Raw genomic sequence first — 5,472 nt, 5'->3', positions numbered from 1 at the left:
GTTTCATTTGAAAAGACAATATTAGAAGTAACGATGTATAAAAGAGGAGGCGGATCTAAATTTTCATCTGCCAGCTTTTAAGTTTAAAGATTTAATAATTAAATAAATATATAAAAATCATCGAACACAAGTAGAGTTGACTTTAACAAGGCCGATAGCCATTAGTCGCGTGCTTTCGTCTAATGAATGAATGCGTGAATGTAGGATTGACATGAAATTCTTAAAGATAAACTAAAATGACCGAAAAATGGGCTGAAATGACTTAAATAAATAAAAAGTAAATGACTTAGAATGACTTTAATGAACATAAGGATGAATTGAATGACATTAAGAATGACTTGAATGCGTAAAAATAACTGGAATACTTCAAAAACAACTTGAATGATCTGGAGAATGACTTGAATGGCTTTGAGACTGACTGGTTGTAAAGTGGGTGATCATTTTACATTATATTAATACAGAAAAGTGATGCCTCACTTTATATCACAAAGTAACAAGCATAATTACAGCGTGTAGTAAGAACAGATACTACACTTTAATCTGGGCCAAAAGGCCAAGAATAGGGTATTTATTTGCCCCCTCCCACCGAGCAAATTAGGCACAAGGCCGATTTTTAAAGTGAGGAGTAGAGGGGAAATGGGGACCAACTCCCCGCAGAGTAGGGGAGCTGGATAATGACAATTGATATGAAGGGTTGTCCCTACATTGACCAAGGTCTTATGTGTGGGATTTCCCCCCCCCATATGGTATTTGCTTACAGTATCTGCCTGAATAGATACTACACTTTTATCTTGGACAAAAAGCCAAGAAAAACGGTATTTATTTGCTCCCCCACCGAGCAAATTAGGCACAAGGCGATTTTTAATGTGACACGTGAAGGGGAAATGGGGACAAACTCCCCGAGGAGTAGGAGAGCTGCATAGTGACAATTGGTATGAAGGGTTTGCCCTACATTGACCAAGGCCTTATATGTGAAGTTGACCCCACATATGGTCTTTGCTTGCAGTATCTGCCGGACAGATACTACACTTTGATTTTGACCAAAAGGCCAAGAAAAGAGTACTTATTTGCTCCCCTACCAAGCAAATTATGCACAAGGCCGGTTTTTAATGTGAGGAGTGAAGTAGAAATGGGGACCAACTCCCCGGGGAGTAGGGGAGCTGGATGGTGACAATTGGTATGAAGGGTTGCTCCTACATTGACCAAGGTCGTATATGTGGTGTCGCCCCCACAAATATGGCCTTTGCTTGCAGTATCTACCGGAACAGATAATACACTAGCAGGTCTACCCGGCGTTGCTCGGGACCGTATAAACAATGAAAAAACAAAAGCAGATATTGAATATATGTTTTATTCTTAGGGGAGAGGAATCTTTCATCTCTATGTATTATTTGTTTTATCTTCCCTAGGACTGGTATTGTTCATGGTTTATCCCTAGCGTAGGTAATTTACAGCATGTATATGAAATTGTTTTACCTTAGGGAGAAGAGAACAGGTAATATACAACATAATGTGTCTATATTACATCCCTGGCAACGCCTAGAAACCAGCTAGAACATGTATTTCAGTCAATCTTTATTACATCCTGGGCTATGCCGGGAAACCAGCTAATCTCTATTTAGTGACTTGACCACCAAAATACCTCCCTAAGTGTGTCCTTTCTTTTGAACTTATTAGATATAGGTATCTAGAAATTTGTGTGAAATTTTGTTGAATGCATTGTTCACTATGATTTTCTTATTGTTCTACACAATATCAACTGTAGCGAAATAACACAGTAAACTTAGTGTAATGTTAGAATAAAGAGCAAAGGAAAAAATTAGAATCATATTCTGTAATTGCAAATCTAAATTTGCTAGCGTGTACCAGTATTTGCCAGGTTGTGGAAATTTGGAATTTATAACATATGTAGTGGCCTTTTCCTAGATACTTATTTTTATAATTGTTTCAGTACATTGCTACAAAATGTGACATTTGTTGGCGTTTGTAAAAAAAAGCATGAATTTGCTTATATTCCAAAAAAGAAAATATCAGTGCACAGTATTGAAAGTGTTTGAGATTTAAAAGTCTGTAACATTTCTACTAACTTCATAAGATGTCATGTGAGAAACTGAATTGAATATCAAGACATTATCTGAAGCGTTTTTATTTTGGTGTAACATATGTGTTTACAGTGAACCTTAACTTTTAATAAACAGATTGGTATGCAATGACATAGGCTAGGAATCTTAGACAAAATATATATAAATTGGAAAAATGTGTGAAAGGCCAAGAAAAGCTTTAAAAGCTAAGAACATCATCTATTATGAACAGACCTCGATCTTAACAAAAAAGGGCAAACACAAAAGTATTACGGACAGACCGACCGACAAAGTGACTGAAATTATTATTATTGTTATTATTATTATTATTATTATTATTATTATTATTATCTACCTACATGCATATTTTATTATTTTATATCATTATTCAATACATGCCCGTCAATTTTTAATTCAATTTTTAATGTAATTTAAATTATTTAACTTCTTAAAGAACTTAACAGAACATTCATTTAAATAGTTAATTCAATTAAATTGGTTTTAACTTTTGCTTACCTTTAGAAGACGCATCTTAGTTACTCCGAACAAGGCCTCCACACTAATCCGCGTAAATCATTAACGTGTCAAATTCCTTATGACATCACGACAACATTACCTCTCTTGTCTTCTCTCTCACTTTCCCCTCTTCCTCTTTACATCTCTCTCTCTCCCTTTCTCCACACACTGGTATACATTAGCCAATGTGATTATAGCGTAGTAATCATAAGTAGTGGGGATTTTGTAAATTGGATTACTTAGGAAGATTATTAATCAAGAACTTGTTTACGTTGGACTTGAAGACAATCGGATTGTAGTCAACTGGAAAGCAGGCAATCGAATAGAGTTCTATAGGGCTGCAATTCTTAGAAAGAAGATTTGTTCATGGAATCTACATTTAAGTTTAGGGAACGAGTGTGGAAAATTATTGATATTGGTTCGGGCTAGATGAGTGTTTTTCGTGAATGGGGAAATTGAAGCTCAGTGGAGCACTCGCCATGAAAATAATTATGAAGCAGAGACAGGTTCACAACGTCTCTTCTGTGGAAAAGATGTTGACGGGATGAGAATAGGACATCTCCCACTAAGCTGGATAAGCTGCTTCAAGCAGCCCCTGCCCAGCTATAGCAACAGTACCCCATCGTTGGCCGTACCTGGCTTTTATACAGGTAGTGGATTGCATCAGGAGTGAGATATCTACTGGAGCAGTAGAAAGATTCTACCATTTTTTCCGCGACCTTAGCAATGAATTTGATATACGTGTTCCATTTCAGGTCAGGAGTAAAGGTCAAGCCCAGAAGCTTGTCAAAACATGAAGCCTCCCCAAGACGAAAGGCATTCATTTAAACCGATACCAGATTGGCATCAGAGCGTAGATAGTGTAGAGATAGAAGCTTTAGTTTAAATGCATTAAAAGTAATCAGTCACCTCTTTCCCCATTGTACCCTATGCTCAAGATTAAACACAGGGAAAGATTCATCATTTATGAAGAGGGATTCAGTTACACTTTTTTTTTATAGAAGAAGGGTGTTATTAAGTTCTTTTTAGCACAGAGGGAGAATACATTCTTGTGATGGTGGGGACAGTTACCACTTTGAAAGAGTGCTAGAGAAAGTTCATTTATAAAGATGATCACATTATCTTTAAAAAAATTGGACAAAATGAAGACATATTTATACCAGATAATTTTCTTGTTTCCATTTTTCGTCGCTTTACAACTGGCTTCAACTAACTCCACTCTCCTCTCTGACTCCGAACTCGACTTTGCCCGAACTCTACTTTGACTGAACTGAATCTCTGCATATATTGAAAATATACTTTCTTTGTAACGTTAGAGACGTGCTCCAACCACGTGAATGTTTTCTCACATGTATTTTATATATTACATGCACCCGGCACATTTCCCGGAAAACAAAGACAGTCCTTAATTTACATTGCCAGATATCTAAGTTACCATAACTGGTTATTTCTACTATAATGGACAAATCACTAAATTCCTAAAATTTTAATATGTATTCACGTTTGCCTTTTAAAACTTATTTATATTTTTTCTTTAATTATTGGGATCTGCCCCCTTTCCAAATGTAACACCGCGGTCAGACATCATTCGATTTAGATATCAAGTTTCATACATCATAGGTGCTATCTCAATCGCGCGGCTTCCACGACTAGTGCGACTTGAACATCTTTGCTTCTCAGCTCGTTATATTTATCATTCAATTATGTTTTGTATGCCTTTAAACCTGTTGTCACCTACATAATTTTACACACCATTTATTTTAAATATATTTAACATTGTCTATGATTGTTTTACACATCCGGATCAGCACAAACTCAGTGTGACCGTCGTCATAATCTGCATTAGCGAAATAATTAGGGTTTCTAATGTTTAACAAACTATAGCTTCAACTTGTTATTTTCTTTTCAATAACCTGTTATCATTTCTCCAGCTTGACAGATTGACATAGTTTTTTGCTAGCATTAAAGGTGTTGTTTCCTCTCCCACCCCCATGTCTTCTTTTTACAAAAGTCTTTCGTATTGTGAAGACACGCCTCGGATACCATTCGCCTCGTTCTCTTTTCAGTCCACCTCTTTGCGCTTTGCCGTTAAAAACGGACTTCAAGCAATTGGTTTTATTTCAGACACCAACACTGACAATTATACTTTCAAATCCAACCAAGATTCGACAAATCAATACTTTACCGGAGGATTTTTTTTAAATAAACACAGAAATAAAAAAAAGGATAACGGTTTTTGCGAAGAGAAAAGACTTGCGAAATAAACTAACTAAATACATATAATGTCGAAAAAGTAACACACATTGAGACAAACACATATATGTGTATCTTTATAAATTAGCAATGTACAGAAGTGTATACATATGTACGCACAGACGCCCATGTTCATTTTTTTTAAAGTTAGCTATATACAGATGTGTATATATGTGTATGCACAAACGACCATGTTCGTCTCTTTCTAAAGTTGAAAATGTATAGCTGATTTTATATGTGTATGCAAAAAAAAAAAAAGAATTAAGCGATCGTGTGAATTTCTGAACATACATTGTAGAGAAAAGAGGTTAGAGATATGAGCTTTCTGTAGTTTTTTTCATAAATGGAGATTGACCCAGAGAAAGCATGTAGCAACTTGATATAAGTAAAAAAAAGAGGAATTCGTCAAAATTATTACACATGAAATATGAGAACTAAAGGACGAAATCAGAAAATTTGACAAAAGATACTTTTTATATTGTCAAATAATTGAAATTGTTCAGGTTAATAGATTTTCGATTAAACAGTTAACTTCAATCGTAACCCTTCCCTTTTCTCTTCTTGGGATTCGTAAATACTTTAAGGTGAAAAGCCTTGCTAACGATAAGAAGTAAACGGAATT

At 35.4% G+C, this 5,472-nt stretch overlaps 1 pseudogene; it reads right to left on the bottom strand.

The window, feature by feature from the left end:
- Positions 1–428: 428 nt before the first annotated feature.
- On the bottom strand, positions 429–565 carry LOC145263469 (U2 spliceosomal RNA; annotated as a pseudogene).
- Positions 566–5,472: the final 4,907 nt, after the last annotated feature.

Source organism: Euprymna scolopes, chromosome 38 (assembly GCF_053919585.1).
Source record: "Euprymna scolopes isolate OS-2025 chromosome 38, ASM5391958v1, whole genome shotgun sequence".
Classification (NCBI taxonomy): domain Eukaryota; kingdom Metazoa; phylum Mollusca; class Cephalopoda; order Sepiida; family Sepiolidae; genus Euprymna; species Euprymna scolopes.
This window is presented reverse-complemented; position numbering and strand designations above follow the sequence as displayed.